This window comes from Anopheles aquasalis, chromosome 3 (genome assembly GCF_943734665.1).
Source record: "Anopheles aquasalis chromosome 3, idAnoAquaMG_Q_19, whole genome shotgun sequence".
Classification (NCBI taxonomy): Eukaryota; Metazoa; Arthropoda; class Insecta; order Diptera; family Culicidae; genus Anopheles; species Anopheles aquasalis.
Genome location: NC_064878.1, coordinates 18,306,596 through 18,319,095, shown reverse-complemented (window position 1 = coordinate 18,319,095; position 12,500 = coordinate 18,306,596). Strand labels below are relative to the sequence as shown.

At 47.7% G+C, this 12,500-nt stretch overlaps 1 protein-coding gene across 4 annotated transcripts in view; it reads right to left on the bottom strand.

Moving 5' to 3' along the window:
- LOC126578671 (optomotor-blind protein) overlaps positions 1–12,500 on the bottom strand; it is a 120,181-nt gene that overhangs the window by 4,781 nt on the left and 102,900 nt on the right. The window lies entirely within an intron of this gene.

The window sequence follows — 12,500 nt, the reverse complement described above, 5'->3', positions numbered from 1 at the left end:
TTCAAACATGTTGTCCGGAAATGCGGAAAGTTGAACGGCATCTAACGTCAAACTGGTTTAGATTTCTATATCCAGAACCTTGTATTGAAAGTTGAAACAAGCGAACCTTCGTCCAATAATACTGTGATAGTTAAGAAGTTAGTTAAGATATTTGCCATTATGTCCAAGTTTCCTGTACAATATCGAATCAATCTCAATCCTCATCACTAACAATCTCTTCCAAACCTGAACTCAACAGACCCAAGGCGTCCAAGTGTCAAACGGACACTCATTTCCACGAGAAGTCGACCAACGGAGAAGTCATCAAAACGTGTCCGCATCCCTCTAACCGACGGTGAGCCCGGCTAGCGACTAAGCGACCATAAAATCTGCCCAACATCCCTACATCCTGCAGCCCCTCCACTCATCTTGTACGGTGTTGTATTTCTGAGGTTTTTTTTCTGCCTCTGTCGCCACATCAACTGCCACTTATGGGTACTGCGCCCGAGGCCATAAACACTTCATCATGCCGGAGCGGCAGGGCGACAATTTGTCGGAAAAGCCGGCAACTGGCGGTGCCACCCCGGTGGCGAGCGCCGTCGTGGTGTGACAACAATGTGCGCGTCAACAAAGCTACAAATCACCGTGACCCCGTGCGTGGCCGAAGGGGTGCGCATTTGAATATCTCAAGCGCCAGCCAGAGAGCGGGCGCCCGGAGGCTATTCCGCAGCAACCGCATTCACTCCACAGCATCAGCATGACTCCGACTGACGGTATCGCCACTAATCGTTCCATGCCTGGAAGTCCTTTCCGATTGTGTCCGGATCAATCGGAGCGTTCGAAGCGTCGCTGTCGCAGCACTTTTTATGCGCCATAGACTGGCCGAGACCGTACACGCCGGAATCATGGCAAATCATGACGAGGCGCCTAAAGTCTCGCCTTTTCTTTCGTCGTCGTTGTCGTCGTCGTCGTCATCCGGCCTCGGGGATGCGTTTGTGCTCCGGAAGTGCTCGGGCACCCAGCAAGTGGTGGAATGATGATAAATGGCAACGTCACGCGACCGAACCGGACCGGGACCGGTGGCCGGAAGCGCGAATCAATTTCCATACCAACGGTGCCGCCACGCGGTCGTCCAGCAGTTCGTCTCGATGGTCACGAGGAATCGTAAATCTTCTTTCCACGCGAACTGCACGAACTGGCTGCTGGCTGGTAGGCGAAAAAAGTGACACCATTTTCCACGCGTTTTCCACGCTCTCCGGACGATTCGTTTTTTTTTTTTGGGTTGGACGGAAGATCGGACTGTCATCGTGAGGTTAGTTTATCACTAACGCCACCAACAGGAGGCCGGGATCATAGGACAATGAATAAATAATCGGGAACCATCAAACTGGCACGCACTCACCGCCAAGGAGTGCGTGTGATGCGTGTCATCGTGTCTAACCCGTTCGCTTTATGACCTTCGACATCGTGACATCGGTGGCAGCGATGGTGAACCACAAAATTGGTTCATCGGGAACATAAACAGTTTCTGGCAACCCCACAAACAACACGCGGAATCGGTGGAGGCTTTAGGTGAGTTAACTGCTCTCATAACTCATCTCGGCGGAGCACCTTATGATCCTTGGCACGCACCAACGGCACGGGCGGAAAAAAGGGTTAAACAAAACGAAGGTGAAGGCGTAGGTGCGTGGCTCCGGGTTAAACCGTTTCGCACGAAAGGTGCCACCGGGCCACGGTCTGCAATCACCTTTCGTGTTTGAACGCCTTTTTTTCGGGCCCCGGGGGGCCGGGTAGTTTTACTGCCAAGTCAGATTTCTCTGTCCTCCAGATCCCAAAGGTTGGTTAGCAGAAACACTTAACAGTAATGCCGCGGCGAGGGCGGGGTAAGTTTGTTTGTTTTGCGTTTCAGACGTTTGCAGTGCGTGATGCGGTTCAGTCTATACCGCTCATCAATAAAATTATTTCATGATTATTCCACGCACAGCCACGGTGGCACAGCGTGACGAAAGCGACGATGGTAATTTATGGTACAGCTGTCAGCAGTCAGCAGTGTTGGTGTTTGGGCGAAGGTAAAAGGGTTACCGAAACCGAATGGTATCCGATATGACGCACGCGAGTTGCCGAATGGTTTGGTTTCTGCTATCGGCTGGTTTTAGTTTCTCACAGAGCATCTCTTCAGATGCCTAGAGGTTTGAGAAGGTCTTTTATAAGGCTAGTGTTATAGCGGCTAGTGTTATAGCGGCTTGAGACTGTAGAACAGCATTAGAACAGTAGCTAATTTTTTTTTAAGCGTATAACATCGCAATGAGTTGAATCTTAAATGCGTTAAGGGGGGTGGTTTCGGTAATTTCTTACCAAAAAAAAGGATCATTTTTGACGATTTTTTGAGACGATGTACATCATATTAAACTGCAACTTTTGAGGAATATTTGGTTCTATTTTGGGGAAGATTGATTAAAAGACTTCATCCATGGAATCAAATTTCTGATGATGCGTCTGCGAAAAGATACTTTTTTGGGTGCCCATCGTAGCTGCGTGATGGGTCATCAGAAAAATATAAATCGATGCTCGATTAATAGATTATAAGTTTATCCAGGTAGCCTCGATGAGTTTTTGTTGTATTTCCTATTTTTCGATTGTTGACAGATTTTTGAAGTTTAAAAAGTTTAAGAGTGTAGAGATTATGTGTTAAAAATTTCACATCGATCGGTTCAGTAGTTTTTACGGTACGATGGGCACCAACTTTGAAAACGTTGGTTTTGGGAAACGCTCTTCAAAGTAGCGATCTGCTAGGAGCCTTGTATGAAACGCAGATTTTAAAAAATCTCTAACTTGTTCAGATTTGCCTCGATTGATTCAAAAATTTTACACAACATTCTCGAAAGGATTAGCATTCAGAGAAAAATGTTAAAAATATGTGTCGGAAAACAAAATTCAACACCGAATGCCCCCTTAAAACAGTTTAAAATGCTTCCTAATACAGATTGGTTTGATTATGAGTGCAACTGTCACTTTCGCACTCGATGCATCTCGATGCGCAATCTTTTCGGTTAGCACCTTTTCTGTTGACCAATTCTAGTCATTTATGATCAGTTGCTAGCTTTAAAAGGCATAGATCATACGAGTAAAGATCGCAATTTATTGTTTGACTGTGCGAAAACAGTTCATTCAAACTATTATGGGACCTCCAAATACACTTTGGAACCAGCTGCAGGGAAATTGATACCCGGTTGGCCAACATTTGGTTGGTTCTAGTTTGAGTTTTTAATGCGATTTTTAATTTCTCGTATTTTACAACCTTATTTAACCTTATCCACGATTTAGAGGATACTGTTACCATTACACTATCGCAGTCTTTGTGGTCAAGGAATTGATTGATGAAAGAGAGACATATGCACTAGTTTCTAGTGCCTTGAATTTTTACTCAAGCAAAATTCACTCTGGCAAGGATTCGGAAGCAAGGGAAAGATCTCACCGTTCACTCATTATGATGTCGCTTGCATCGCTTTTTGGGAGGAATTCAAATAGACCGCAATGTGTCCGCGTCCATGGAAATGCTAATCCTCTCCGAACATCGCGGCATTGAGATCCGATTACCAAGCACAATCCAAACCCATCGGCTTTCAAGTGGTACTGACTGACGGACTGACTGCTCACTGCTAATCCAGCAGTCCCGCCCCGGCAATCCGATGCAAATCGAACACAAAACCCCCCTCGCCGGGTGCCCAATTCAACGATTTATCGCTTTCTTCCCTTCCAACTTCCAACTATCGCTTCCCTAATTACCGCGTGCGATGTGGTGCGATGCCTGGTGTAACATATTCAAATCGAACCGCATCGTCTGGCATCGCACCGTGGCCATGGCGTCCGCCGATTTATCACTAAATTAAACATCCCACACAATCGGCGTTGGCACCGCAATGATACATTGTTCTCCGGTTGGTAAAGAACCATCGAGTACTCCAGGGACTCCTGTAGTAGTCCGCGGCGAACTGTCCGCCCGCGATGGGTAATGGATTGAATTAGGGCAGGGTATAAATTTTACACCCACGAATCAACGCTTCCTAAACGCCCACCACCAACGCCACCACGAGCGGATTGTTACCGGAAGTTACCGGAGTACAGGCTCGCTCGCTCGAAGTGTTCCGTTCCGTTCGCTAGCACGCCTTTCGGGTTCTGGTTAATTTATAGGCACCCAGACACAGGGTAGCTAACGGTGTGGGGTCAGTGTCCTGTTGAGGAAAACCCAGAGAGAGTAGAAAAAAACAGGAGTCTCGAGGTAGTGGTGTTGGTGGTGGTGGGGCAAAACCAACAACGCCACCAGATGACTCGTAGCTCACTCCAGTCAGGTCGACTCCAGCTCCTGGTGTAACCTCTGGATTAGAGCCGAGGTGTACACCACGGCTCGTACTACTCCACAACGGGCGCTCACTAGGCATCTTGCGTGTCGAGTGCATAAATCAGGCGCCCTGGTGGGATCGCCGGGGATCCAATAAACATAACCTTTCGGGCCAGAGCGACGGGGCACAGGAAGAACACGCCAGAGCTCGGTACAGTGCTGCGCTGGTGCTCTCGGTTCCGCGTTTGTTATCACGATGTAGCCGGAACACGAATGTGTAAAAAGCTTATACACAGAGCCACGCCAGCCACCGCTGCTGGGTGTGGTTTAATTTGCCACCAATTTGCATACTACATGAGCCTCGGAACTCGAACGAAATTTTGGTCGGTCGAAACAACCCGCTACGCCGTCATCACCGTCATCATCAGCATCATCATCGTTAGTTGCTACGTCATGACCGGTGCTAGAGCGCGTGAAAGGCACAAAACTCAAGCAGAGAGAGAGAGAGCTCCTGGAGAAGGACGAGGAGGTTAGCAGAGGAACGAAGAGTTCATGCCACTCCCGTTTTCTATTTTCTCGGGATCCCGTTTTTTCGAAAGTCTTGAACAGAACAAATTCTGCATTTTCACAAGCTAACAAGGAAACGGAACTCGGCGAAACTTCGGTGGACTGGCATGTGTTCTGAAGGAAGCAGACGCTTCGCATCTTGACTTCGATGATGCTGCTCAGTTCAATGCTGCCATACCTCTAACCAATCGAGCCCTGTTGAAGGTTGAAGGGGCCAAAAAATGAACGTTTTTCCCGAAAGAGGATTAGCGTACGTTGTAGGTCTGGTCTATTCATAGTGCACTGAGTAGTTGGGAGGGCATGTCGAGTAGATAGTTGTAGAACATGAGTTTCCAAATTAGAAAACGAAGAACAACTCTCTTCCATGTTCCGGGGCTGGTCATGCAGAGAGAGAGAGTGAATCTATCGATGATCCTAGCGAGGACCACGGTCCTTCATGATATGTATTATGCGTTCAAGGAAACCCATTCCTGGATGGCTCATTTGTTGTGACAGACGCATTGTAATATTACGACCAATTAGATCCATTTACCAGAAACTCCAAATGATAATAAAGATAACCGATCCATCGGGGACTTTTAACAAAACGAAGGGAACTCCCTTGCTTCTTCTCTCTCTCTCTCGTAGCTCGGTATGATTCTCACAGGATGGCAATGACCATAAATCTTGTCGACTGTCAACACACACGAGCAGACGTGCACCAGGCTCCCTCCTATCGAAGTCCTGGAAGGGTGACTCTCCAATGAAAGGGACACACTCTCGACGACAACTCTATCTATTGCCTCTATTGTTGCCCAAAAAACCATTTAGAAAATTACGAAAGACCAACCATCGGCTACGAAAACGGTCGGCAGGAAGTTGCGTCCCGGGCGGCGGTCCCCTTGCTTGCTTCCTCTTTACGCTTGCAAACCAATACCCTCTAATTGACAAATCGCGCAGGAAGCTTCGGGTATGAATCGAAAGATAAGTGCAGCATCATGCACGTGGCACGTGCCCTGCTCTGCTGGGGCAAATCGTTTAAGCAGAACCACCACCACCAGAGCACCAGAAGGACGCCTTGCTTCCTGGTTGAATCTCAGCCTCAGAATGGTCTGTCTTGCTGCTGGTTGCATATTGTGCCAGTTCGTTCCCAGGACAGTTGTTTCCTTAATCGGTTTGCCATGTTTTCGATTGCGATCGATAGCTGTTTGTATTAACATCATCATCATCATCAGCATCGGACATTGAGGATAATGTTTTGTGTACGTTTTGTAATGCAAAACATCAACAACAACAACCTTAAAAAAACAAGACAATTGTGATCGAGCAGATGCACAATTGCAGCAGCAGGACAGATGCACCACCGGTTGATGGGCAAACTACTCCTTTACCAATGCCGTCTCTGGGCTGTAGTTGGTGTGCAGTTGGAAAAACATAATTATCTTCTCACATTGTGCACCATCAAGCAGCACCCCATTAAGCGGCAATACGACTGTCCGCGGCGATGCGACATGAATATCAGAAAAAGCCATTCCTCTGCACGCATTATGAAAGTCGGGAAAATGAGATCAAAAACCATCGAGCCACCAGCAGTCGATTGCTAAAAGCGCTTTTTAATTGCGCTCATACGGCATAACTGCATCCAATGGTGGGCTTCTTGGCGCCTCTGGTCTACCTCTGGTCCACGTAGTTCGTAGGTCGATCGTTGAGTACTTGTTTTTGCAGAGCACCAGCACGGACACTCTGACCACCGACGTTCATCGTTCGGACATTAAGCACGAGGAAACATTTCAATAATGTCCACCACGTCATCATCGGCGAATGTTTGCTTAATACTTCGCGTACCACTAGGGGACGGATTCAGGAGCGCCACGAATTGAGTTATTTCCCGTGGTGCAATTATCGATCATCTAGCATCTGTGAGGGAACTCTGTAGCTTTCTGTAGCAATATGCTGCCAAATGGAGCAATCGTGCATGTTTTATTGACAGAAGAGGTAGCGAAAAAAAAAAACGGGGCGAATAGAAGACTTTGTTGTGACACATGTGGTTTACATTTTGATTACATGTGTTGCCTTTTGCTGGCCCGTAGACCATCTTTTGCTCGTACAATATTTACCGCGTAATTCAGCGTCAAGTAAATGCCTTTAAACGCTCCTCGAACACCATCACCATCAGGGAGGATGGATTGTTGTGCCAACAGACGAACGCACCACACGAAAGAAAGGACGCAACGGGGAAAATTGCTCCAGACGAACTTCCTCGAGGCGACCAGCAGCAGCACGTCTCTATTACACACGCTCGAAAGGAGTTCCCTGTTCGAGGTCGGCAGGGCGGCACTTGAGGGAGGAGGGAGAGTGCTGTATTGAATTTTCTGCCTTGTAATTTTCACATTACACGGACCACCCGCACCGCCAGGACCTGCCGATTATCCTTATCGGCATTATCCTGGCAGCGTGTGTGCTTGTGTGCCAGGCTCGAGGCCAAGCTGTCAATAGCGGCACCTAGCAGTGCGTCCTGTACCACGCCTCGGTGGCAGCTAATGTGTGTAGCTTTATTTATTTATTTATGCATTCTCGAGGTGTTCCCTCGGAACCCTCGAGGAGTTTCCAGGGGGATGAGAGGGTTGGTGGTGCGGGATTGATTGCAATTTTTTCGCAATTTTCCCGCCACGAAAAAGGAGGTGAAGAAGGCGAAGGTGTGCGTCTGTTGTGGCTTACTGGTGCCCTTTGATGATGGCGTGGCGCGTCAAGGTGCAAGTCAATAGACGGGAAAATTGCTGGAGAAACTGCCAATTGGCCAGCGCCCAGTGGAGCACTAGAACTGACGCAGACACGCCGCTTCTATGTGGGTTCAACAAAAACCTATTACTTCTCCACTGGATCGCAGTATTTTCGTCAACATGCTTTTCTTTTCTGAAGAAAAAGACTTTGGTTGAACCATATGGGAAGCGTTACTGGGGCCACTGAGGTAGCATATATTAATATGGAAAATTGGAAAACAGTTCGCATCAACGCAAACAAATTGCTGCCCAGCCGATAAACGGTTGTGGTTTGCGGACACACAGGAAGTGCTACTGGTCAGCTATCGGAACGGATCGGATGAGCACCCCAAAAACCCGGAAAACATGTGCTACTTTACCCTTTTTTGTTGGTCTTGGGATTCTTATCTTACTTCGACAGCACCCTCTTGGAGGAAAAGAGAGAGAGAGAGAGAGGCTGGAAGTGGATTTAAAAATTGCAAATATGCGTTAAATGCGGGAACTCCCGGGGGCCAATTCCGGGAGCCATCAAGACAATTTACACACAAATGCCCACACAACCCACACGTGCAGGATTTGATTCAACTGTTTCGATGGGTTTATTGGTACGAGTAAACACAAGAATGAGGGTGGGGATCCGGTCGATGGGGAGGTTTAGACTGACCGATACTACCCGGTCATGGCTACCGGATCTGTAATTCGATTCATTTTTCATAAAAAAAAATCACCCCTATGGTCCGGATGTGGCTACCTTCTGGTCTCCGGTCTGGTCCCCTGGACTGTGGAGGAACTTCTGGTCCTAATCCGTATCGTCCTTTTCCTCGACCATCCGGAAGGAAAGTAGGAAGGGGATGTCTTACATGATTTTCCGATGTTTCTTCGTTTTATTTCTCGCCGGAGTAAACGAGTCCCTCCTAGATAAGATGTCCAGGGAAGAGGATTACGTCGAAAAGACGATCTACCGTCGATTAGAGCCAAACCATCCTAACGGCACCCCCGGCTGATGATGATGATGATAAGGTTGAAATTGATTGCTTTCCTTCACTTTTTTTCTTTCTTTCTTTTGTTCCTTCCCTTTTCGATGGGTTGGAGGTGCGTTTCGCATGACCGGTGCGCATCGATTCCGGACTTATGCTGGCCTGGCTGGGCATCCCGGGTTGACCGGATGCTGGTGCCCGAACTGGCCACCGGTATGCAATCCAGCAATCCGGTGGTTCGCTTGACGAGCTTAGAACTAAGGGCTAAGGGTTCCTTCCCTTTTTTTCTTCTTTTAGGGCTGCAGGTTGAAGGTCTGGGAGCGATGCGGGGTGCTACAAATAGGATTAAGGTGGATTTGATAATTGATATCGAAAGAAGAGCTACCCCTCCTGGTTGGGGTCATGGGTCACCGGACATTGGAAACGAGTCTTAGCATCCCGGAGGAACTTCCTGCACCGTATCGCTTTCCTTTCCTTTCTAGAGTTCTAGGATTGTGGTATTAGCTCTTGGAGCATACGAGGAGCATGATGCTTCATGGTTCGCAAGTTAATTAATGCCCTGGACAACGCCCAATCGGACACAGATGGATGTCTGTATGTGATGATGGGGAAGGTAATTGAGCGAAGAGTAACTCGCACCACTCCAGCACCACTTGGAGTCAGAATTCAATTTCAAAGTTCTCAAAGTGTGTCGAAGCATTTTTCACAAGTGTTTGAGGTAACAACAAGTATCTACTGAGTGACTCTAGTAGATATTTTGTGAACTGAGGACAACGTTATGCAATTGTAAACTATCTCTTGTATTATATCCAATTTACAGGGTGCGCAATCAGTTGCTTGCCTGTTTTAAAGTTGAAAATTTTGTTACTTTTCAGCCCATTTTGGAAAATAAACCAGTATTGATAAGCTTATTCTATGCCATTTATTGTGCCATAGTCAAAAAATGATATCGATGAAATGACCGCCTTCAGTCGGCATAACAAAAGCGTTCCTTTTTTGGGCATTTTGCTTTGTATTTGACAACATTTCGGGAGTTATTTTGGCAATTTCAGCTCTAATATTTGCTTTAAGCTGTTTCATAGCCTTTGGTTTGTTGGTATAAACCTTCATTTCATTTCACAGAAAAAAAGGCAGCACCGTCAAATCCAACGAACGGCTCATTCACCATCCATTACACGACTGCAGTTTTCACTATTGATCGATTATTTTCAATATAAAGTGTGACAATTACAATCCGCTCTTTCAACGTGAAGTGATTCATTACTAAAATGGCATAGACTGACGTTTCAGAAACTGTCCTAGTTGTTCAAATCCGTTGAAAAATGACAGAGTTATTCAACTTTAAAATAGGTAAGCACCTAACGGTGCACTGTGTACAATTAAAAGGATATTTGGTAAAATATTTCAACACATCTGATCCTCCGCTACTCGTCGCAGACATCATTTTATCCTTCCATCTTAGAAGAAGAGCTCTGTGATACAAGTTCACATGTCAGATTCAGAAGCCAGCATCTTCCCAGACGGCACCACGACTAAATTGCGCGCATTTCCGTTTCCACACGAATCCTCTCTCTCTCCCTGTGTGCTCTGCACTGTCTAGAACATTGACTAACTTCATTCAATTAGTGCCACACGACAGCTGGTCACAGGGTGCCTCCAACCACCATCATCATCATCATCATTATCATCATCATGATCAACCATGGTGGTGATGTCCAGCAGCGTCGACTTGTCAGCAGTTTCGTCAGGATTTTCTCTTGATTTTATTTATAACCCTATCGGAACAAGACCTTCCCGCTGAGTGAGCGTCTGTGTCGTACATGTGTCTCTGTGCAGTACCGTCCGTGGTCGCCGTCAACGTCAAATTGGTGCCTTCCTGACCATTTTAATTAGATTACGCCGAACGTCAATTGAATTTGGCTCGACATCACCATCGCCGCGAACGAACCATGGGGCCCAGGGAATCTATTAGGGATTTGTCTTCTTTTTTGTTGTTGCTTCCCCCCCCCCCCCCTTTTTGTTACACGGCCATCCGGTGGCGCGAGCCGTGGTTTGTGTTGCGGCATTGTAAAGGGTGCACCATTCGCGTTTTACTCCCGCGCGCTCGCACCCGCTCGTTCATTTCAACTTCCGACAAATGTTCCGCAATGTCACAATCGTGGTGGCGTGGCCTGGCATGGCGCAATTCGCTGGTCCGAGACGGCCCGAAAAATTTGTCACCAAACCCCCGCGGTGGTGGTGGTGGTGGTGGTGATTGTGTCACCCAGCATCACGGGGCGAAACAATAGAGCGATAAATTATGTAACGCCTCAGTTCCAATGAGACCCCACTTTCGTGCTCTGGCTGCTGCAGCTGTTACCTGGTGTGGACCCCCCGGCCGGGCTTCCTGTGATTGTGACACTGCAGTTAGACAGCAGCATCAGTAGAAGCAGTACCAGAGACAGTGCTACTCACAGCAAGTGCCGAACCGGCAATCCTGTACAGTGGCTTCGTCGAAAATAGCTTGTACGGCACAATTTGGGACAAGATTCAGTTGTTCGTTTTTTCGGTCAACCGGCGGACCACTTCCGGACCAATTTCGGTGTTCCACTGTTTCCGGTGGGCCTCACAACGTCACCGTCACCGAAAGGCATTTACGGTGCAAGTTACGGTTTTGTTTTGCTTTCATTGCTTTACTCGTCGGACCCAAGTACCTTTCGTGCTAGAATTATATCCCCGGGAGTGCCGTTGGCCGGATGTTGAGGCAACCGCATCAAAAAAAAAGGACGACGTTGACTGCATTGAGCTCTTGCTTGACTCCTTTGGACCGAGGAAACCGTCACCAACCAACCGTTCGACCAAACAAATTGCCACACGGCAAGACGTCGGAGACTCTGCGAGCTGAGCGGCTGTAATAAGATCCCGGTATTTAGCGACAAACGGTTGGCCAACAAAACGCTTTTCCCTCCCTTCTTATCCCTCACTTCGCCGGCTCCTTACTCTGTGAGGATGCTGTGCTGTGCTGTGTGGGAAATTTGTTGATTAATTTCCGCCCAGGAAACAGCCGGCAGACTCCCCGTTCGCCGACACAAATAAAAGGGTGAAGGGAACTGCCGACCGCCGGCGGCAAACTGGCCCCCGGACGGAGCACCCAGAGCGAATGCCATTCCGGAACACCATTCCTCGTTCCGTGCCGTTTTTGCGGGGTGTCAAAATATTTGTCGCTAGCCGCTCGCCAAATTCAGGAGACGCAAAATGCAGGGGGGGGGGAAGGGGTTGTCATTGTACCGTGGCATACTGAGGTTCACCCAGGAATCGGGGAAAGCGGCGTATTGTTACCCTTTTTGTCGTTAGAACAGCGAGCGCCGTTCTTTGATCGCCGACACGGTACGGGGACTGCAACGTCGGTTGACTCCTGCTGTTTAATGGTGCAAAGGATTAGAGACACGATACATCATGCTGCGTAAAGCGGTGATTAGAAGTGGTATCAATGTTCTGGCACCGCATAACACTGTGGTGTGTAGTGTGTGTCCAAAAGGGACCGCACTTTGTGCTTTATACGATTTCGATAATCATTTTAAGAAGACCAATCCAACATGAACTTAGAGAACACCCAGAATAGGAGATGATTTCTGCCAATCGATCTTCTCACACATTCGCGCAAGGACTAAGCTTCCGTTGACTTCTAGCTGGCTGTCTGTAAATCAATACCTATTTAATCTACGGTATCATGTTTCCACTCCGTTTGACAGAGCGTTCAAAATCCACAAAATCCAGACTCATCCATTTACTTCACCGACACTGGCTCGCTCTCTACCTTAACAGACACCCTCGGACATCATCATTCGTCAATCTTACAACAGGAAGTGCTCTGTAATCCCGGTGTTCCGTGCAGTTCACCACGCTCCCGAGGAGATGATA